We start from the raw sequence: 23,981 nt of genomic DNA on the forward strand, positions 1-23,981 counted from the left end.
CTCCAGAATATCTTTTTCATCTGTCCCTGTCTCTCTTCTCATGTAGCCAGCAACCTGTTTCAGACCCTTATAACTTCTGAGTGACCTACCTATGATCTCTCAGTCACTGAAAAAAGCATTGGCTCAGACATCAGAAGACCTGTATTCAAATCCTGACTTTTCAACTTAACTACCTCTGTGATCTTGGGCAAGTCATTTAACTTCTTGGATCTCATCAGTTGTTTAGTCATTTTTCAGTCATGTTCAACTCTTCATGACCCCATTTAGGGTTTTCTTGGCAAAGACACTAGAGTCGTTTGCCATTTCCTTCTCCAGCTCATTTACAGATGAGGAAACTGAAGCAAACAGGATTAAGTGACTTGCCCAGGGTCACAGAGCTACTTGTCCAAGTCCAGATCTGAACTCAGGGAGATGAATTTTTCTGACTCCAGCTCTATCCACTGCGCCACCTAGCTGCTCTTTGGGTCTCATCACCTCTAAACTACTTATGATAACCTCCTAAACTGTCTCCCTGACTCAAGTATTCCCCTTCTTTAATCTATACTCCACATAGCTGCTAAAGTGATTTTCCTAAAAAGCATGTCTTGGCCAGGTCACTTTCCTACCACAAACTCCAATGTTCCCTATCACCTTTATTTGTTTGGGGTTGTTTTGTTTTGTTTAATTTTATTGTATTATTTTTTTTCCCTATTGCTTTTAGGACCAAACACAAACTTCTCTCTTTTAAAGCCCTTCCCACCACACCTTACCTAGCCTTCAATCCTTGTATGATACTTTCCTCCCCTTCAGACACTGGAGTCTAGCCACATCAGCCTTCTTCCTGTTCTTCACACACCATACTGTAACTTCACACTCTCTCCCATGCCTACAATAGGGTCCTTCCTCATCTCCACCTCTTACAATCCCTCATTTCCTTCACAACTCAGCTCTTAATGCCATGTTCTACATCAGGGATATAGCTGGTATCTACAACCTTAAAAAATGGATAACTATTCAATATTTCCTTTGTAATTCTAGGTGTTTTATTTTATGCATTTAAAAACATTCTAGGGGCAGCTAGGTGGTGCAGTGGATAATGCACCAGCCCTGGATTCAGGAGTACCTGAGTTCAAATCAAGCCTCAGACACTTGACACTTACTAGCTGTGTGACTCTGGGCAAGTCACTTAACCCCAATTGCCTCACCAAAAAACAAAACAAAACAAAACATTCTGAGAAAGCATCCATAAGCTTCACCAGACTGCCAAAGGAGTCTGTAACATAAAAACCACTAAGACATAAAGTCTTTTCTGATCTCCCCAACTGCTAGGGCCCTCCCAAACCTGGAGTGAGAAAAACCTGAGTTCAAATCCTGCCTCAGACACTAAGGAGCTGAATAAACCTGGGCAAGTCACTTGACCCTTGTCTGCCTCGGTTTCCTCTTCTATAAAATCCTATCTCCCAGCTAAAATGAGTTAACATACATAAAGTGCTTTGTAAATCTCAAAGCACCATATAAATGTTAGCTATTATTTATTCTGGAGCTACTTACATATGCACATGTGTGTTTTCTATAGAAGGTAAGCTCCCTGTAAGCAGGGACTGTTTCATTTTTTTCTTTGTATCCCCAAGGTCCAGTAGTTCCTCATATATTGTAGATGATTCATAAAATGCTTGTTTGTTGTTTGGGAGGTGAAGGATCTCATAATTTAGAAGTATGGAGTAACAGTTGTGCACATTATAAGAGGATTTATTCACTTTGCAATAGGAGTCACCAGAGGCTCATTTCAAATAATAATGATGATGATAATGGTAGATATTATTTAACACTTTATGGTTTGCAAAGAGCCTTACAGACAGCTCATTTGTTTTGTGGGGCAATGAGGGTTAAGTGACTTGCCCAGGGTCACACAGCTAGTAAGTGTCAAGTGTCTGAGGACAAATTTGAACTCAGGTCCTCCTGAATCCAGGGCCAGTGCTTTATCCACTGCTATACCTAGCTGCCCCCTAGACAGTTCATTTGTTCCTCACAACCTTATGAGGTGGATGTTATTACCCCCTAGGTAACAGATGGGGAAACTGAGGCTCAGGGAGGTTAAATGAATTGTCCAGAATCATACAGCCACCCTCCAAACCTATTATTTCTGTCCATACTGATTAAATTTAACATACAATGTCTCCAGATGTACAGCTATTCTAAGACATGCCTAGAACAGAATAATAACTTAAAGAGCTGATAACAGTAAGAAAATATTATTTGGAGGGAAAAAGTAATTCTCCACAGACATCCAAACCAGCAAAGCCTCAAACAGAGATGTTTGATGACCCAGGCTAATAGGCTGAGCATCTTAAGAATGTCAGTCATAAACAAGAGATAGAGTATATTATAAAATGCAAAATGGATGATTTCAATTATATTAAATTAAAAAAATTTTTGAACAAACAGAAGCAATGCATCCAAAATTAGAAGGGAGGCAGAAAGCTGGGAAACAATTTTTGAGGCCAGTACTTCTGATAAAGGCCTCATCTCTAAAATATATAGGGAACTAAATCAAATTTATAAGAATCCAAGTCATTCCCCAATTGAGAAATGGTCAAAGGATATGAACAGGCAGTTTTCTGATGAAGAAACCAAAGCTATCTCTTCCCATATGAAAAAATGCTCTAAATCTCTAATGATTAGAGAGATGCAAATTAAAACAACTCTGAGGTACCACCTGACACCTATCAGATTGGCTAAAATGACAAAAAAGGAAAATAATAAATGTTGGAGAAGCTGTAGAAAAATTGGAACACTAATGCATTGTGGGTGGAGCTGTGAACTGATCCAACCATTCTGGAGAGCAATTTGGAATTATGCCCAAAGGGTGATAAAGCTATCCATACCCTTTGACCCAGCAATACCACTTTTAGGTCTTTTTCCCAAAGAAATCATGGAAAGGGGAAAAGGACCCACATGTACAAAAATATTTATAGCTGCTCTTTACATGGTAGCAAGGAATTGGAAGTTGAGGGGGTGCCCATCAATTGGGGAATTGCTCTACAAGTTGTGGTATATGAATACAATGGAATACTATTGTGCTGTAAGAAATGATGAGCAGGAGGAGTTCAGAGAAACCTGGAGGGTCTTGCGTGAGCTGAGCAGAACCAGAAGAACATTGTACACAGTATCATCAACATTGAGTGTTGATCTACTGTGATGGACTATATTCTTCTCACCAATGCAATGGTACAGAAGAGTTCCAGGGAACTCATGATAGAAGAGGATCTCCAAATCCAAGAAAAAAAAAAGAACTGTGGAGTATAGATGCTGAATGAACCATACTATTTCTTTTGTTTTTGGTGCTGTTGGTTTTTTTTCTATTTTGAGGTTTTTCATCATTGCTCTGATTTTTTCTCTTATAACAGGACTAATGCAGAAATAGGATTAATGTTGTTATGTGTATATGTATATATGTGTGTATAGATATCTATATCTATATAGATATAGATATATAGATATAACCTATATCAGATTACCTGCTGTCTAGGGGAGGGGGGAGGGAGGGGAGGGAGGGAGAAAAATCTGAAATTGTAAAGCTTGTATAAACAAAAGTTGAGAATTATCTTTACATGTAACGGAAAAAATAAAATACCTTATATGTAAAATTTAATTTAATTTAATTTAAAAAAAAAAGAATGTCGGTCATGTAGAGGCAGCTAGGTGGTCCAGTGGATAAAGCACTGGCCTTGGATTCAGAAGGACCTGAGTTCAAATCCAGAACTTGACACTTACTAGTTGTGTGACTCTGGGCAAGTCACTTAACCCTCATTGCCCCAGTCAGTCATCACTGAAAAGACCATTCTCATCCTCAGCTCTGTGATTCATTCACTGTGCTGGAATCCCAGAGCTGGGATGGGGCATCAGAGAGCCGACTACCACAATATGCCACCTGTCCAGAATCCAGAATCAGTGAATGTTAGAGTTGGAAGGAACCTTAGACTTCATCTGTCCAATGCCATCACTTTACAGAAAAGGAAACTGAGGCCCAGAAAAGTTAAGCAATTTAACCTGGGTCATACATGCAAAGTCCTACCTCACATCTGTTTTTCCCTTTATTCTCTAGATCTTGTGCCATCAATATTCTCAAGGAAAACAAAACCAACTTTCTTCTTTCCTTTTTTTGCTCTGCTTCCCCTCCCCCTGCAAAAAAATTCCAAATAGGGGGGAAAAACAGATTCAAAGGCACGATATTCAAAGTGTTTGCAAGTGCTGCTGGAGCCGGCAGTTCAGCCCCTGGTCAAACACTCATCTTTCAGCACTAATGAAAGAGACTTCCATAGCAACCAGGGTAAGGGGAGAAAAACTGTGCTGAGATGAGTGACACCATCCCCCCAAATGACAGGCACTCTCAGAATGAGGTCTGGGAAGGGCTAGAAAAGAAAGCCAGCTCAGTAGAAAGCTGGGTCCTCCCTCCTCCTCCAGTCTATGGCACCTCCTAGGATGGGTGTGGGAGGGCAGTGTAAGATTTTATTAAGATTTGATAACACAAAGCTACAAGAGTAGCTTCCTCACTCCTCAATTACCCTCTCTAGGGCTGCCCTTGGCTCTTGTCCCAGGAATAGTCCCCACCACACCCCAACTCCCAGAGAGCTGGCAGCAAAGTCAGATCAGAAAGTGGAAAACATTTTTATTTCTGAGAAGGGGCATATAACTACCCTCTGAGTGTACCTGGCTAACAGTGGTGCCACTGTCTGGAAACAATCATGAAAATTCTTCTTAAGACTACAAAACATTAGAGGTAGAAGGGTCTTGAGAGGCCATCTGGACCAGCCTCCCCACCCCATTCATGGAAGAATTCCCCTGATATCATCTAGCCTCAGCTTAAACTCTTCCTGTGGCACTACTAAAGGAGGAAATCTATATCATAGCTCTGGTTGTTAGAAAGTTCTGATTTAAACTGTAATATCCCCTCACCCCAACACCCCCATCGCTCTTAGTTATATCCTCCACAGTCACACAGAATAATTCTTCCTTCTATAGAATAGCACCTCTGCTATTTGAGGACAGTCATGGTGGTCCCCTTTCTAGGCAACACCAAGGTCTTCCTTTCTCCCTACTACCCATGGCCAGTTCCTTCAATGAAACCTCACCATCCTGGCCCCATTCTCTAGTAGGTCAGTGTCCCTCAAAAGCTTAGAGCCCACTGGGCTTCATTTGTACAGCACTTTTAACTTCTCAAGGTGTTTTCACATCTATGACCTCACTGGAGGACTCTGCAAACACTGGACACAGATACTCTGTGAGGCAAGCAGTGTGAAGTCTAGTAGTCCCATTTTGGCAGATGGAGAAACTGAGGCACAAAGATTGAGTGGTCACAGAATCAGAGACTGTCAGAATTGGTAGGGAGCTCAGAGATCATTTATTCTACTCTCCCTCATTTTCTGAGGTCCAGAGAAAGAATATGACTTATCAAAGGTCTCACAACTAGCCAGTGATAGAAATAAAAAAAAAATACACAGGCCTTCTGACTTACAGTCTTCAGCACTCTTTCTACCAGCCTCCTCTCTGAGCATACTATTTACAAACAGACGCAACATCAGCTCAGAAACTCTGATTTGCCTCTGTGGGAACAAGAGGTGCTTACCTGTAGTTGTATGCCTAGTAAGTGAAGGGCATGAAAACCTAAGTCTCCAATGACTCCATTATGTCCCATCGTCATAGGTGGTCCTTATGGAAATCGCCCTTTCCAATTTCTCCAGATGGCTGAGGCCATATTCTGGATAGAGTTGGGACAGCTGGATTTGAACCAACTACTTCTGGGTTCTCAGTCAAACCACCCTTTGCCTAAGAGCCCCAGATCCCTGTACAAATCAGCAGTCCTTTGGCCTAAAAGCCACAACTAAATTGTGAAGCCAAATTCCTGCAAGGCAGAAAACCTATCCCTCCCTAACAACAGTCCACTAAACACCTCCTTCTCTTGCAACAGCTCCCAACCTACTCACTGTGGAACAAACTACTTCAATTACTCAGTAGGGTTAGAGGGTCCTGTCCCAGGAAGATCACCAGGGAAACCCCAGAGCAACAGTCTTGCAACAGGTTTGCCACCATCACCCATCATCACAGGACTTTGTAGGGGAGGATCCTGGACCAAAGAAAATCCAACAGATACAGATGGACAGAAAGAACAGAAGCAGAGTGTGGAAGAATAGGGATGTAGTAGGAAACATTTCAAGTAGCTTCATGAGACAATCTCTGTACAAATGTCAAGAAAGCCCCATAGAACATCCTCCCTGCAGGGTAAGGAACTTGGGGAAGCAAAACATAGTCACCTGGTAAGGAATCAGTAGTATTTCTCTAGAAAGCAAACATGCTTGGCTGTCATCTCTACTCTGCATCTGCTGCCCTGCCTGGTTTTCACTCCATGGAACAAGATGCTTCTCCCAGGTTAAACTCATCATCTCTAATCTCACTCACAAAGCTGCTAACTCAATCCTAAACTGACGACACTGCCCTCAGTCTTCTCTCCCCTCTGATTGGAGGGCTGGAAAGTAGAGTACCAAACTCCTCCCAATGCCTTCCTTATTTATAGGGGGCAGGAACAGGACTCTCAGCTCACTCCACTCTGCATCTGCTGGCCTTCTCGGTTCCTACTCCAAGAACAAGATACCCCCTTGGTCTCAGTCTATCTCTATCTCTCAGCCTCTGTCTCTGTCTCTCTGTCTCTCTCTGTCTCTCTCTCTCTCTCTCTCTCTCTCTGTCTCCCTGTCTCCCTGTCTCCCTGTCTCTCTATCTCTGTCTCTGTGTCTCTCTCTGTCTTTGTCTCTGTCTGTCTCTATCTCTATCTGTGCCCCCCTCTCTCCCCCTCCCTCGAGCTCGCGCTCTCTCTCTCTCTCTTTCTCTCTCTCTCTCTCTCTCTCTCTCTCGCTCGCTCTCTCTCTCTCTCCCTCGCTCTCTCTCTCTCTCCACACCCTTTCTTGCCTCCTTTTGTGTCTTGTTGCCCCCCCCATTACATAATAAACTTCTTCAGGGCAGAAACTTTCTTTCCATTAATTTGTATCCCCAGTGCTTCACACACAGTAGCTAGCACATAGTAAGCACTTAATACATGTTTATTGAATTACTGCATTGGCTAAGTGAAGAAAATGACTGAGTGAAATACAGTCATTTGATAAAACCCATTTTAATCACATTCTACCTCACACTTCTATAAAAACACAGCACATAAAACAAACCTTTCAGGGTTAAGTAAATACTGACCATTTAGAGAGTCCAATGTTAAACTTTCAGGATGAGCATTTACACCTTGGAACAAACAGGACAGTCCCACAAATCAGGGCTTGATTTATTGTTCTGTTCATTGTCTAATTTTAATAAAGAGGTGGAAAAAATGTTAATACAGATCAAACTTGGTGTGTTTTGAGTATGTTTTGTCCCCAAGAAAGCCAGTTATTAAACATTTAACAGCACACTCCTACAATATGTAACATCCAATTGTTGTTTGTTGTTTGTCCTTCTTTCTTGAAGAGGACCATGCCATCAGAAGGTGATGTCATGACTTGCAGTGAAGGCAGGGCTGTGTAAAGTCACCAGCCTCACTCTCCTCCAGAGCCATCTGGATCCAGTGACAAAATGTAGATCAGGACCACTGGGGATATCCTGGGATGTTTAAGGTAAGTGGGGTTAAGTGACTTGCCCAGGGTCACACAGCTCATAAAGATGAGTTTTCCTGATAAATAGTGCTCTATTCACTGTGGCACCTAGCTTTCCCAGAGTCAGGAAGATCTGAGTTCAAATCCAGCCTTAGATACTTACTAGCTGTAGGCTAGTCACTTAATCTCTATTTGCCTTAATCCACTGAAAAAAGAAATGAGGAACCACTCCAGTATCTGTACCAAGAAAACCCCATGGATAGTAATGGCATTCTATGATCCACAGAGTCACAAAGAATGGGACATGACTGCACAACAACAACATAATGGTAAGCTCTTTGGGGGCAGGGAGTATCTCATTTTTGTCTTTATATCCCTGTGTACTAGCCTAGGGCATTAGCAGGAGTTTAATAAATGTTTTGTTTTGGTTTGTTTTGGTTTTTTTCGGTGAGGCAATTGGGGTTAAGTGACTTGCCCAGGATCACACAGCTAATAAGTGTCAAGTGTCTGAGGTCAGATTTGAACTCAGGTCCTCCTGAATCCAGGGTCGGTTCTTTATCTACTGCGCCACCTAGCTGTCCCTAACAAATGTTGTTGTTTTTTAACTGAAGTTACGCAACAACTTTTAAACAGCCACATACATTAGAAAAATTTTTTTAATTTTTTAAATTTAAAGGGTTCCCAGACGTAATTCTTTCGCTGAACCTTTTTTAGTCAATAAATTCCACTTATTCTCTTCCCTCCCCAACCCCCAAACTTGGGTATCTGTGAAGGGGGAACAAAACCAAATCCAAATGTCTTTGCCTCTGGAAAATGAAAGTTGCAACCCAAATTCAGGAGAAAGAAACAGCAAGTATAGGTGTGAAGAGCAGCCTGAGAATTAGACAGAATAGCTTCTTAATTCTGCTTATCATAACAAGCATTTGTTAAAGACTTGTAGTACAGAGACTACAAAGATACAGGGAAGTCCATCCCTGCCACGGTGGTGGCTCACTGGGGGAATAAGATAAGTGCATAGATAACAACAATATTGTTGTTCTTCATCCTTAGAAGACCAATGACATCACCAATGACTGATGTCTTATCCTGCTTGAGTTGGATTTAAGTGAGGCAGTGTTGCACAAAGTCATCAGCCTCACTCTCTCTTACAGAGTCACTAAAGTTCAGGGGCAGGACAAAAGTCAGGATAACTGGCCATAGCCCAGGATGCAGTGGATGACCTTGGCATCTTTGATGTCTGACCAAGCTCTAAGGGTCCCACTGTGCCTACATCAGCTGCCTTCATGGCCACTGCAATAAATTGTTCTTATCTGCTCATTCCAACTGGGAAAGTCTTCACATGCTAGGGGTTTGTGGCCTGTCCATCACCTGCAAACTGGTTTAACCCATCTGCCGAGATAGTTTACCAGGGTGTGGCTGCTGTTCATGCTACAGCTTCTTGGAGCCACAGGTGAGAGCTGGGTGACAGGTGGACACCAAAGGTGGCTGAGCAGCCCTGAGAAGGGCTCAATAAGCCCTCACACCAACAGTGCTTAGTCCTCTCTGAGCACCCCATACACTTACTAACTACAGTATAGAGTAAAGAAGAACAAAATACAGCAGAGGAAATGAGAAAGCCCAGATTCAAACCCCACCTCTGATACTATCTGAGTCACCTTGGGCAAGTCATTTATCTTCCCTGAGCCTTACCTCATCTATGAAACGAAAGAGTGGAATTCAATGGCCTCTGAGTTCTCTTCCAGCTCTGAATCTATAATCCTAGAGCACAGGCTATGAAAGTCAAAGCAGGGAGAAATCAAGACCGACCTAGTGCAGGCATCAAATCAGAAAAGGTTTCCTGGAGACAGTCACATTTAAGCTGGGCCTTGAAGGATGGGTAGAATTTCAATTAAATGGAGGAGTTCAAAAAAATTCTGGGAACTTTCTTCTTAACTGATACAAAATCTTATGAGCCCAGGTCCAAGCTGACTGCCTAGGTTTCTCTGATCCCTCGAGCCCAATGTGGGCTTCTCGCATCTGATCTGGCCTTGGAATCAGAGATCCTGGACTTGCATACCCATGGACAAGTATGATGCCACGATCTCTCTGGATCTAAGTTTCCTCATCTGTGAAATGAGCAGGTTAAACTAACTCTCAATCTGTGATCTCTTCCAACACGTATCCCAAATCATATCCTGTCCTGCATTGTTCTCTAAGAGTCCTCTTGTATATTCGTCTTGTCTCCCCCCAACAAAATTACAAACACTTTAAAGGCAAGGAGTAGGTCTTAGCCTTAGGAACAGTGCCTAGCCCTGGGCTGGGCACACAGAAAGTTCTCAAAAATGTGTTCAGCTGAGTCGAATTCAACCTGGCTGCTCCCTCCACCACCAAAGCAGCTTTCTTAGCAGAGAAGCCAACTGGGCATACCTTTTCCTGGGTTCTGAGCCCTGTTTAGATGGGGAAGAAAACCATGGCAACCCAGGCACACAAGTCCTAACCGTAACTGGCACTTTTCGACTTTGTTTGGGGAGGAAAAACCAGGTTTCCCTATTCAAAACCCCAGCAAGATTTTCCATGGTTATATACACCCTGGAGTTCATCTTTTTAGTACAGAGAAAAGGGAAGTGGGGTCCTATACATGAGAAAAAACAAAGTTCTGGTCACTAGGATACCCAGTCCCCCAACTGGGAAGGGGTCCCACTGCGAGGCAGGCTGGCCTGAAAGAAAGGACAGCTAACTCTCAATCATCCTGCTTTATTATCCACAGTGCTAAGCCTGGGCAGGATCCCTGGGGCCCCCTATCAGGTCCAAATGAGACAATGAATAGGAAAGGGCTTAGAAAGAACACAAGTTATCTATGTTGGAGAGTAGGGGGGAGGGCAGGGAAGAAAATGTCCGGACCTCTCATTTCATCTGTGCAATGAACTCCTCGTGCAGAAGCTCCCTCCACTACCAGTGATCAGCCACTCACCTGTGTACGACAGTCTTCAAAGACTGACATGGGGCACTGAGAGGTTAAGATTTGCGCATGGCCCCATAGCCAGTATGTATTAGAGACAATACTTGAACCCAGGACTTTGTGACTTCAAGACCAGTCAGCCCTCCAGCCACTATATCATGCTGTCTCTCACATTAATAAGGCTATTTGTTTTTGTTTTTGTTTTTTTGCGGGGCAATGGGGGTTAAGTGACTTGCCCAGGGTCACACAGCCTGTAAGTGTCAAGTGTCTGAGGCCAGATTTGAACTCAGGAATCCAGGGCCTGTGCTTTATCCACTGCCACCTGGCCGCCCCAAGGCTATTTGTTTTTAAAGGCTTAACCTATCCCAGCAGATGCATAAACTGTTAGAACTGAAAGGGATCATAGAGACAAGACAGTTGAATCTCATTTTACAAAGGAGGAAACTGAGACAGGAAGTGACTTTCCCAAAATAACATTAGTCAGAGATAGAAGTTAAAGAGAAATTAGGGGGCTGATCTGTGGCAGACACTGAAAGGGAACAACTTACTCATAGCTCCTTTCAGTTCCCATTTTCAGCTGAATCCCACTCTTTTCAAATCCTTATCTTCCCTTCTTCTCCCACCCCTTCTTCACCTCTAGGCCTGGGCCAGGTAGCATGGGAAAAAGCCCACTATGGTAGGGATAGGTAAGTGTGAACAGTAGGAGAATCGCCTTCAAAGCTAAGGCCTTTGGGATAATTTCCATGCTCTGAAATTCTGATGTTGTTCATCTATTACAAGGAAAAATGTGATTCAATGCCAAAGCGGATGGTGCTGAGAATCAAAGCTTCAGAACCTCAGGGAAGAAAGACAAGGGGAGAATATGGCAGGAGGACTTGGGCCAGAACAAGAGACCCATCCAAGTTATAAAATGAAAAGAAAGGAGATTTTAAAGAAAGTGTTTTTGCCCCACTTGGTACCTAGCTCCTACTTCCAAAAAAGGAATTACAGGATCATAGATTTAGAAACAGAGGGGTCCTCAGAGGCAACTATTCTGGCCCCTTCATTTTACTGATAAGATGAAATGACCAGTCCAAAATTGTAACAGTAATTAATGGCAAACCCATATCTTCTGCATCTAAAACCAACACTCTTTCCAAAATACAAGCGACCGGACACTGAGTTCATCTATGGTCAAAGAGGACCAATGCCAAGAAAGTCAGTGCATTCAAACTTTGGTCACCATTTTCAAGTCATGTACCCCATGAATCCAATTTAATAGACATAAATTTTCCCAAGCTCAGACTCAGGGCATTAGCCAAAAAGATTGAGGAGAGGTCTCACATGCACAGGTGAGCTTTCCCTCTGGCTCCCTTTTTAATTTTTTAGTTGTATCATCTCCATTATCTCTATGTTCTCTTACTCGAGGATGGACTCACTTAAATGCTTCTTCTCTCTGCCTTAGACAAGCAGCAGGATGTCATCCTGAGGCAGGGAAGTACATCTATGCATGTCTTGGATGTTCCAGAGGCTGGCACATAGTTCACAGCTCCAAAAGTCCAGACCTAGAACAACTCCCTGATACCTTAACCTAGGCTCTTCAAATTAGGGCCAGTGAGAGACAACTGTCTTGTGAATGAAGGTGCCAGGCCTAGGCTAGGCAGAAGAGAAAGTGTTTCCTCTAACCAACTCTACCTCCTTTCACTCTTGGTATACCAGCCCCTTCAAAAGTGCCAGGCTTCCCAGAGGCCAGAGGAATGTGTGTGTCATTAAGGATCAGCCAAATTGCATGTGGGAGGGAGGGGAGGTAAAAGGAGTGGCTGGGTAGAAGAAACCTTCCCTGGAGATATCTTCTCGGGAGAAAAGGAGTAACAAAAGCCTGTGCTCCTGGATACTGCACACCATGTCTGGCTTCCTAGAGACTAAATCTACAGTGGCTGGACCTAGAGGGCAAAACTGGGAAGAATGGGTGAAGTTACAGAGGAGCAAAGACTGGATTTATGGAGGAAGGGAGGAGGAACTACTGAGTAGTATCCAAAAGTTCTGTCCAAGAGCTGAGGAAGGATGGCCCCTTGTCAGGTCTGGCAAAGGGGGTGCGTCTGGTTTGTGTTTGGCTTAGGTTGGATGGGCCCTGGGATCCTTTCTTAAGCTCAGATGATGATGCTGTGTGGAAGATAAAAAGCAACATGTGACTCAGTGCCAAAGTGGGTGGTCCAGAAAATAAGAGCTTCAAGACATCAGGGAAAGGAAGATAATGGGACAGAGAGTGTAGAATCAGGGGTTGGACTGGCAGAGCAAAAGGAGGCTGGAGAAAGTTCTCCATTAGAACCAAAGAACATCTCTACTCAGGGCCCATGTGGGCAAGAGCTAAGCATCTCCCCAGGGGCTGTGGCTCCTCCTAGGCTTGTGAAACAGGAAGATCAGCTGCCCCAAAAGAAGTGAGCACATCCAGTCCGCTTCATTTGTTTTTTATTCTCCTTCTCAGTTTGGCTATCGAACTTCTGCTTTCTTCAAACTGGAGACAAGGAGGGAAGTAGAAATGCTTCTTCCCATGACGGGTGGAAAAGCGAGCATTTCAGTTCAGGCTTTGGGTGGTTCAGTAGAAAGAACACTGGGTTTTGAAGCCTGAGGACCTAGCTTCAAATCTCTCCTCTGCCACTTACCACCCGGGGGACCTCAGGCAAATTACTGAATCTCTTTTGTGCTTCATTTTCCTCTTCTCTTAAATGAGGGGGTTTACTACATAACGTCTGAGGTCCCTGCCAGGTCTAGCTCTATGATCCTAGAAATATGGGGTGAAGGCAGTGGAGGGGAGGGAAGATTCTGGGGAGAGGAGAAAATTCCTCAGTCTTGGTCTTTGTGAGAAAGATGAATCTGGTGATTGGAAGTAACACATCTCTTTGAAAGCTGCCCTAAAACAAATCACCTCTCTCTAGGCCTCAGTTTCCTCATCTGTAAAATGAAGATCCTTAGGCTGGGAGGTAGAAAGGTTAGTGCCTCCCTGATGGGGCTATGACTCCACTCTTAGGACTCCATTCCATGGGCCTCCTCAATCTTGCTGACCACAAGAGGAAACAGAACTGCTAAAACAGCAGAATAGCTTTCGAAAGTTTTGAATTTCTATGGGGTGGTAGGAGAGGGAGCGGAGGAGGCATGAAAAATGACATTTACATTTATCAGTTTTTTCTTAGAAAAAGAAAAGGAAGAAGTTTATAGACCCAGCAAAGTATCGACATCTGAGAGGCTATGTTTCCCAATCTCTGAGAAACTCAACTATTCCAAGGACAAGCCATATCTACCCAGACTTCTAAAAACTACAACCATTTGAAAGCAGAGAAGGTAGTGATTCTAGTATTTCTTCCTTGATTAAGCTTTTCCAACAACTGACTGTGCTCGGTGGCACAGTGGATAGAGCGCCAAGCCTGGAACCGGAAAGACCTGAGTTCAAATCCACCTCAAACACTAGCTTTGTGACCGTGGGGGGGGGGACAACCCTAACCTCTCTTTCCCTTAGTTTCCTCAACTGTAAAATGTGGATGATAATAGCATCTACCTCTCACAGATATTGTGAAGATCAAATGAGATTCTCACTGTATTTATTTGTATTTCTATGCAGAATATTTATAAAGCAGTTAGCAGTTAGCCTGGCACATAGTAGGATCTATAGAAATCTTAGCTGTTAGTGTTAGCTATTAGCTAGACTGGAAACTCAGTCTTCCTCTGGTTCCCCCACTGAACCTGTTCTCACAAATGGCAGCAATTTAAACAGTCTTTGAAAACTGTTCCTTCTCCTTAGCTTTCTCTGGGCAAATCCCACATTTTGTGTTCCTGAAAAAGCACTTCGAAGGGAATAAAGAGACAGGGATTCTTGTCCCAGATCTGCTCCTGGCTAACTGTGTGACCTAGAAATGTTTCCTCCTCTCTTCTGAGTCTTCGTTATCTTTTCTGTAATCATGAAGTGATTCTAAACTGATGCAGAACAAAGTGAGCAGGATCAGGAGCATAATTTAGAAAAACACTGTAAATTTGAAAGATTTCAGAACTCTGATCCACTCAGTGACCAATGATCCCAAAGCCTACCCAACCTCCTGACAGAGAGGTCATGGATTCAAGGTGCAGAAAAAAACACCCATACATTTTTGGACATAACTAATACAGGAATTTGTTTTGCTTTTCCCCCCAATGAGGAGATAGAAGTCAAAGAAAATAAATACCAATTAGCTGAAAAAAAACCCCAATTTTAATAAAGTTATTGGGCCAGATAATCTCCACAGTCCCTTTTAGCTCTGAGGTTCCAAGACTCTTTGAAATAACAAAGATAAGAGGCTACGAAAGATCCAAGATTATACCTAGCCAACAGGCCAAAAAGTTTATGATGCAGGGTGTTATGGGATTGTCCAAAGAGTGGCCCAGGCAGTAAGTGTAAAGGAGGAAAACTTCTCTGAGCACTGGGAAGGGTCCAAATGGAAGTTACAACTCCAGCTGGGTAGACCTTGAAGAGAAGGCAAGATTTTCACCACCTCCACTACCATGTGCAATCTGCCTCTAATGCCGAGAACATCTTTCCTATCCCTTTTAAACTGATGCATCACTAAGCGCAATATCCAAATCATGTGCCACTCTACCCCACTTAGCACTTACCTCCTCATAATACACACTGCAACTTTCTAAAATAAGCACTGATCATATAATATTGTATATCATGGGTTTTCTATGTCATTCCCACCCCTCACTAGCCTGCAGACTCTCTGGGGGAAGGGATTATGCCTCATATAAACATAATATTCCCCTAAAAAATAGCCCAATGCTTTGAGTACAACAAATGCTTACTGAATTCAATTAATTTTTTTTACTTAAAAGTTTACTTTATTTTCAGTTTTCTTCTGTTTTACAGTGAAACCTCAGTTCTGTTTTCACAATTTTAATTTTTTCCACCCACCTTTCTTCAGTCCCATCAAATTTCATAGGTTCCTGAAAAATGTCAGAATTTTTACTAGTTTACACAGTCCCCTATACTAAAGTTCTGATGCCACTTTCAGTATTTCCAGCTTAGGACCACCTCCTTAGGGCCCTTTTTCCAAAGAGGGCAAGTGATAATACCAGAAACCCATTGTAAAAACCAAGGATGTCTGTTTGTAGCTGAGCTAAAAAGGACTAACAGAAATTGAAGGTGAGAGAATAGAACTGCAAAGTGATGGGCTCTTTTCTGAGTACACACATAAGTAGTATGTGAATTCAGTTAATTTGACTGGACTTTCCTATAACTTCTCTCTCCAACCTCCTCCTAATTCCTGCTTCTCCTCTATTCCTTTCCCTAATAATATCAATCTACCAATATTTATTAAGTCCCATCTACGTTAGGCATTACAGGGACAAATACAAAAAATGAAATATTTTCTCCCCTCAAGGACCTTTTAGTCTAATGGAGGAAACAAGTATATATCTAAGTATATACCCAAGAATGCATACCAGGAGAAATAAATAAATACAAAGTAGTTAAATATCAGATAATTAAGCAGAGAGGACATTAGCAGTTGGGGAGATCAGGAAAGGTTTCATATAGAAAGTGGCATTTGAGTGCATTTTTATTTTTATTTTTTGCAAAGCTAATGACTTTAGCAGGTAATTATTACTTTTTAACTTTTATTTTTAATTTGTGGAATAAAAATATTTTTATAAAAGTATAATAAAAAAAGATGATTGCACATGATACCACAAATCTATTATTCCTTTTAAATGTATAATAGTTATCATGTAAAATTTTAAGTTTCATCTAAAAAAAAAAGAGGCAGAGGTAAGGAGGGAGTGTATTCCAGGCATTGAGGATGGCCCATGCAAGGACACAGAGACAGAGGAGTACCATGTGTAAGGAACAGAGTCAAAACCAATTTGGCTAGATTGCAGTGTGCAAGAGAGAAGTGTCCAAAGAAGATGGAAAGATAAGTTGGGACAGGATATAACAGGCTTTAAATGCTAAATTGGACACTTTAAATTTTACTCTAGAGGTAACAGGTAGCCACTAGAGTTGATTGATTATAGGAATGATATGGTTCTATCTGGACTGAAGAAAAATCACTTTGGCAGTATAGTCTGGAAGAGCAGAGAGAGACTTGAGACCAATTAGGAGGCTGCTGCAATAATCTAGGTGAGAAGTAATGAGGGCCTGAACTAAGGTGTCAGGTGTGTGAACAGAGAGAGAAGTGGTTATGTGTGAAAGATGTGAAGGAAGAAATGTCCATCTTTAACAACTGACTAGGATATATGGAGTGTGGGAAAGGGAGAAATGTCAAAGTTACCAGCCTGGGAGACCAGAAGGATGTTGGTGGCCTTAACAAAAATAGTTAAGTTATAAAAGAGAGAGAGAGAAAGAAAAAAAGAAAAAGTTAAACAGAGAGAAAGAAAAAGAGAGAGAATTAAAGAAAGAAAGATGCAACTAGGTGGCACAGTGGATAAAGCACTGGCCCTGAATTCAGGAGGACCTGAATTCAAATCTGGCTGCAGACACCTGATACTTACTAGCTGTGTGACCTTGGGCAAGTCACTTAACCCTCACTGCCCTCCCCCCCCAAAAAAAAATAGGTAAATTTGGGAAAGGGATGAGTTGTTTAAAAAAAAAATGAGTTTCAGGGCAGCTAGGTGGGGCAGTGGATAGAGCACAGGCCCTGGATTCAGGAGGACCTGAGTTCAAACCCGGCCTCAGACACTTGACACTTACTGGCTGTGTGACCCTGGGCAAGTCACTTAACCCTCACTGCCCCTCAAAAAAAAAATGAGTTTAACTTCAGGCATGCTGAGTTTGGGACATTCAGTTTGAAATAACCAATAGGGGGGCAGCTAGGTGGCACAGTGGATAGAGCACCGGCCCTGGAGTCAGGAGGACCTGAGTTCAAATCCGGCCTCAGACACTTGACACTTACTAGCTGTGTGACCTTGGGCAAGTCACTTAACCCCAAATGCCTCACCAAAAAAGAAAAAGAAAAGAAAGAACCAATAGGCAACTGAGAAGAGATGAAGTCTGGATATAGAGATCTATGAATCCTCTGCAAAGAGAATGTAATTCAACCCATACGTACTGTTGGCTTAGAGAGACAGAGACAGAGACAGAGAGAAACAGACAGAGACAGAGAGACAGAGAAGGGAAGAGGACCTAGTACAGAACCTTGGGGAAAACCAGCAGCTAAGGGATGTGATATGGAGGATGAACTAACAAAGGGGATGGAGGAGCATGCAGACAGGAAAACTAAGATCCAAGAGAGAATAGTGACAACCCAGAGCAGAGAAGGTGTTCAGGAGTAAAGGGAGGCCAACATTATCAAATGCATAAGATAGTTCAAGAAGAATAAAAAGTAAATAAAATATAATAAAATAAAATATTAAAAGGTTCATATTTTTTTTAAAGACAAGAACTGACAGATTACAATTGCCAAATTATGTGGCACCTAAGAGATCACTGGTAACTGGAAAAAATTTCAGTGGAGTAATGACATCAGAAGCCAGACTACAAAAGGGTTCAGGAGTGAGTGAGAGAAGATGAGCAAAGGCAGTTGGTACAGACAGCTTTTTCAAGAGTTTGGCTACGAAAGGAAAGAGAAATAAAGGATTCAGCTTAGATATAGCCTGAGGAAATGGTAGGAAGTAGTCAGTTTTTTTAAGGACAGGGAAAACTTGGGGTAGGAGAAAAGGCAATAAAGGAACCAGTAGACAGAAGATGATAAGAGAGAGAAGGTGGATGATTGAAACTACATTCTGAAGGCAAAAGAGGATGAAGTCAGACATACACACGTACAGGGGTTTGGTCTTGGCAAGAAGAACTACTGAAAACCAAAGATGAAGAACGTTACCCACCTTTCTGACAGAGAGGTGATGAACTAAATATGCAGAATGAGACACACGTTTTTGGAAGTGGCCAATTTGAGAATCTGTTTTGTTACACTGTGCATATCGGTCACAAAGGTTTTGTTTTTCTTTTTTTCTTTTTTCTTTTTTTTTCTTTAGGGGCAGCTAGGTAGCACGATGGATAAAGTGCTGGGCCTGGAGTCAGAAAGACCTAAATTCAAATTCTGCCTCAGACACTTAGTAGCCGTGTGACTCCAGACCAGGATGACAAGTGAACTAGAGACTATGCCACAAGAGGGACCAGAGTGGGGAGAAGACTTAAAGAGGAGGCAATAACTGCCTTCAAGTACAGGAAAGCCTTTCTAAGCAGCAGAAGGATTACATTTACTTTTGCTTAACCCTAAAGGGAAGCAATGGGTAAAAGGTGCAGAGGCAGCAGTGCCTGTGGCTTTTTCATTAGGACCCAGAGCTAAAAAGACACAGGGAAGAAAGGGGAACCACCACAAACCAACAAAGGGAGTTGGCAAGAAATCGACAACAGGGACCCAGAGAAACCCTTTGCACATGGGGAAGTAGCCCCAACCCCAGTCCCCGAAGGCAGCAAAAGTCACAGGCTCCTATTTCTGCTGTAGCAGCAAGGAGGCCCCAGGGGTGCTAAAGCAAAGTCTACTGCTAAGGGTCCTGTCTTCATGGGTTTAGATCCTGGCTCTGCCACTTTCCACCTGGGTCATCTGAGGGACATCCCTTCAATCCTTTTGGTCTGTCTCCTCATCTATAAAATAATGGTGAAGCAGGGTATTTAGTGTAACAATTTCTTTCTTTTTTTGGGGGGGGGGGGCAGAGCAATGGGGGTTAAGTGACTTGCCCAGGGTCACACAGCTAGTACGAGTCAAGTGTCTGAGGTCATATTTGAACTCAGGTCCTCCTGAATCCAAGGCCAGTGCTTTATCCACTGCGCCACCTAGCTGCCCCTAGTGTAACAATTTCTAAGATTCCTTTCAGCTCTAAATCCTTTCATAAAGTTAAAAACCCTTTTGGACAGTGAATCATCAACTGACCTGTCTCTATATTTACCTCCCTGGTTTTCCAGAAGTGGGACTGGGGAACTGCCTCCTTCTGTGTCCATATACCCTGGCAAAGACACAAGACTGAACATTTTTGCCAGTGGAGACTATAGGGAAGGAGAAAGGGAGGCCAAAAAAGTTTCATTAACCTCTCCCCATAACATTTTCACTTTCCAGTGTGGGTTTCCTATATCATCTGATCTTCACAGTACTCCTGTGAAATAAGGACATGGGCTATCCTATTTATTTGACAGGAAACTGATGCACAGTTTCCTTGCCTGAGGTCACACCAAAGGATGGAAGCAGACTCCAGGCCTAGAAACCAGGTTGCCTGACATCTTTCTTGCCTTTCATTTTTTTCCAAGAGATTTAAGGGTAGCATGTTCCTAGAAAATAATGTATAAAATGAAATTCTGTGACAAGGTATGGCATGGTAGAAAGAGTTGGAGCTGAATAACCTGGATTGGATCTCACCTCTGCCACTGACTACCTACATCACCTTGGGCAGTCCCAGCATCCTCATCTTTAAGATTACATATGGCTGGGGGCAGCTAGGTGGTGCAGTGGATAGAGCACTGGCCCTGGATTCAAGAGGACCTGAGTTCAAATTCAGCCTCAGACACTTAACACTTACTAGCTGTGTGACCCTAGGCAAGTCACTTAACCCCAATTGCCTCACCAAAAAAAAAAAAAAGATTACAGATGACTGATGCTTTCTAAGGTCTGTTCTGGCTTACATCCAATCAGATGAATCCTTCTGTACGCTGAAAGAGCATCACTCCCTAAAAAGTACTTTGCATAAATTTGTTGGGTTTACTTAAAACCGGAGGGTCCAGGTGTAGCACAAAGAACAACTGGGTTTAGAAACCCAGAATACCTGAATACCTGGGTTCAAAAATAGCTCTTTCATTTGCTCTCTCCATGACTTTGAACAAGTTTACTTAACTTCTCTGGGCCTCAGTTTCCACTTTTGTAAAATGGGGAATAATGATTACCAAGATCCCTACCAGCTCTGAGTCTATGACCTTATAAACCCACTCTTGAGATTTTAAAAGAAAGATTCCTGATCATAAAATAATTTACTCCAGGGCAGCTAGGTGGTACAGTGGATAAAGCACCAGCCCTGGATTCAGGAGGACCTGAGTTCAAATCCGGCCTCAGATACTTGACACTTACTAGCTGTGTGTGACCCTAAGTAAGTCACCTCATTGCCCCACCAAAAAATAAATAAATAAATAAATAAATAAATAAATAATAATTTACTCCCTTCCTCTTCAAAGGACTGTCCTTTAAAATATATTGTGTTTCCCGTGGTTACGCTTCAAAAAGGATGGTAGAGTAGCAAATCCTGAGACCTGCTTACTCCACCCCACCCTACTGAATTTTCCTTGTCTCATCTAGAATTAATCAAACTACTCTCAATGGGGCCCACAGAAAGAGCTGGGCAGACCAACCCCATTTCTTCCTCCTCAAGGCAACTCAGTGGCCTGGAGTCAAAAGGACCTGAGTTCAAATTGGGCCTCAGATACTCACTACCTGTGAGATTTCGGGCAAGACATATAACCTCTGTCTGCTCAGTTTCCTCAGCTGTAAAATGAGGGTGATAATGATAGCATCTACCTGTCAAGAGTTATTGTGAGAATCAAATAAGATAGTATGCATACAGCACTTAGCACATAGCATGCTCTTAAATAAATGCTTGATCTTTGCTTTCCTTCCTGGCACTGTGCAGGGGATAGGGGAAAGAGAGATTCAGAAATTAATGATGAAAAAAAGACATCCATAAAAATAAGAATTTTTATTTGAAAGGGTGTCTGCATACTTAGGAACCTATGGCATAACAGAAAGAGCACTGGATTGTGAAGCAGGAGACCTATAGAGAACATAATTTCCTTTAAAACATTTTTTTCAGAGCTATAGAACTCTGGATACCCTTTGCTCAAGCAATACCACTGCTAGGTTTATATCCCAAAGACATCCCCAAAAAGAGAAAAAGACCTATTTGTATAAAATTATTTATAGCAGCTCTTTTTGTGGTGACTAATAATTGGAAATCAAAGGAATGCCCATCAATTGGGGAAGAACTAAACAAGCTGTGGTATATGATGGTAATGGAATATTATTGTGCTATAAGAAATGACAAGCAGGATGACTTCAGAAAGACCTGGAAAGACTTGTATGAACTGATATAGAGTGCAGTGAGCAGAACCAGGAGAACATTGTGCACAGAGACAGCAAGATTGTTAGATGAAAAACTGTGAAAGACTTGACTATTCTCAAGAATACAATGATCCAAGACAATGCCAAAGGACTATTGATGAAACATACTATCCACCTCCAAAGAAAGAACTGATATTGAATGAACAGACTGAAGCTTGCTATTTTTCACTTTCTTTCATTTTTTTTTTGTGAGGCAATTGGGGTTAAGTGACTTGCCCAGGGTCACACAGCTAGTAAGTGTTAAGTGTCTGAGGCCGGATTTGAACTCAGGTACTCCTGACTCCAGGGCCGGTGCTCTTTCCACTGCGCCACCTAGCTGCCCCCCATTTTTTTCTTTTAATCAAGTTTTCTTGTACAAAATGACAATTATGGTAATGTTTTACATAATCATATATGTATAATCCATATCTGATTGCTTGCCACCTCAGGAAGGGATGAGGGGAGGAAAGGAGGGATAAAAATTGGAACCCCAAACTATAAATAAAAATGTTTTATTACATTTTTAAATTTTTTTCTTTACCTCCTCAGTGCTTAGTACATAGGAAAGGCTTCAGTAAACATTTATTAAGTACCTTGTTATAAGTACTTAACATAAAATATGCTTAATGTGGAATATTCATACTTAATATGTAACATACTTTATATAAGATATTGTTCTAGGAACCAAGAATACAAGAACAAGAACAAAATAGTACCTGTCTTCAATGAGCTTATACTCTCCTGGGAGCTATAACACATTGTGAATAAGCTCCAGTTCCAATTCCACTATTAACTAGGTTCATGACATTGAATGAATCACTTCCTCTCTCTGGGCCTCAATTTCTTCATCTGGCCAAAGGAGACAACAATCCTTGCCTAACTGTTAATAACAGAGTAAGGATCCAAGGAGATAATGGGGTGAAAGCACACTGAGAAGTAAAAATTACAGTACATAGCCTCAAGTACAATCCGATTACTGATTTTACCAAACCATGAGTTCCTATTCCTCACATCCACCTATGGTATCTGGGTGCTCTTTGACCCCCACTAAGCTCCTCCCTCAACACTTTCATCTGAAGACCTCTTACTCTGCCAATGCCCAACTGAAAGGAAAGGCTTTTAATTAGAACTCTTAGTATTAAAAGGTTATATTTACCCTTCATTCCTTCAGCTTCTGAATCAGATCCCCAAAGGAATCCCATATCCCCAACTGTTTCTCTTCCATAAACTTATGTCTATGCATGATGATGATGATGATGTTCAGCATCAATAAGGATAATAAGAGAGAGAATCACCAATCTGTAAGGGATCTTTGGGGTTATCAAGACCAACCCCATCATATTACAGATGAGGAAACTGAGATATTAAAAGGTTAAGTGACTTGCCTAAGGTCACACACAGTAAATGGCAATTGTGATTTGAACCTGGATCCTCAGACTCCAAATTCAGTACTGCTTTCATTATTCCATGTTGCCTCTCAAAGAAGTATCACCGGTAGAGTTTGAACATAGGTCCTCTGACTTCAGGGATATATACAATCGTTGAAATGAGAGCTCATAATGATATAGTGTATTCTAAAGTTTAAAAAACACTTCTGAATGACAAAAGTTGGAGAAGCTGTGGCAAAACAGTCACATTATTGAATTGTTGATGGGTCTGTGGATTGGTCCAGCCAATTGGAAAGCAATCTGAAACTGTCCCAAAAGTTACTAGACTGTGCGTTCCCTTTGGCCTCATTATACTACTATTGTTGTTGTTATTGTTTGGTCATGTCTGACTTTTCATGACCCCATTTGGGATTTTCTTGGCAAAGACACTGGAGTGATTTGCCATTTCTTTCTTCAGCTAATTTTCCAGATAAGGAAACTGAGGCAAACAGGGTTGAGTGACTTGCCCAAGGTCACACAGATAGTAAGTGTTAGAAGTCGGACTTGAACTCAGGAAGATGAGTCTTCCTGATTCTGGCATAGGCTTAGAATGACATGGGCTTGGAATCAATTAGAGGGGGCTTCTCCTGTGAGAAGCAGACTCAACAATGACCAGACAGCAGGACAGACATGCCAAGGAAGTTAGGGGAGATAAAGGTGTATAGCAGGAATCTTGGCTGAGTGTGTCCACAAACTTGGATGGAGCCAGGAGACAGAGATAACCCCAAAGGTCAGTACCATCAGTTCAAAAAATATCCCCTTCAATTCTAGGAATATGACAAGCATCCAAGCTTTCTCCACCCCACCCCAAAAGGGAACTTCCCAGTTTTCAAGTGGCCCCCCATCTATTTTCTATAAAAAGTCTTGCCCTTCCTGCTGTCTTTAAGGAAATTCTATTTTTTCCTCCTGAGAGGCTGTCTCTGACTCT

The 23,981-nt window shown here is 42.1% G+C and overlaps 1 protein-coding gene across 1 annotated transcript in view; it reads right to left on the minus strand.

Moving 5' to 3' along the window:
• ADCY7 (adenylate cyclase 7) overlaps positions 1 to 23,981 on the minus strand; it is a 125,449-nt gene that overhangs the window by 67,493 nt on the left and 33,975 nt on the right. The window lies entirely within an intron of this gene.

This window comes from Dromiciops gliroides, chromosome 2 (genome assembly GCF_019393635.1).
Source record: "Dromiciops gliroides isolate mDroGli1 chromosome 2, mDroGli1.pri, whole genome shotgun sequence".
In the NCBI taxonomy this organism is placed as follows: Eukaryota; Metazoa; Chordata; class Mammalia; order Microbiotheria; family Microbiotheriidae; genus Dromiciops; species Dromiciops gliroides.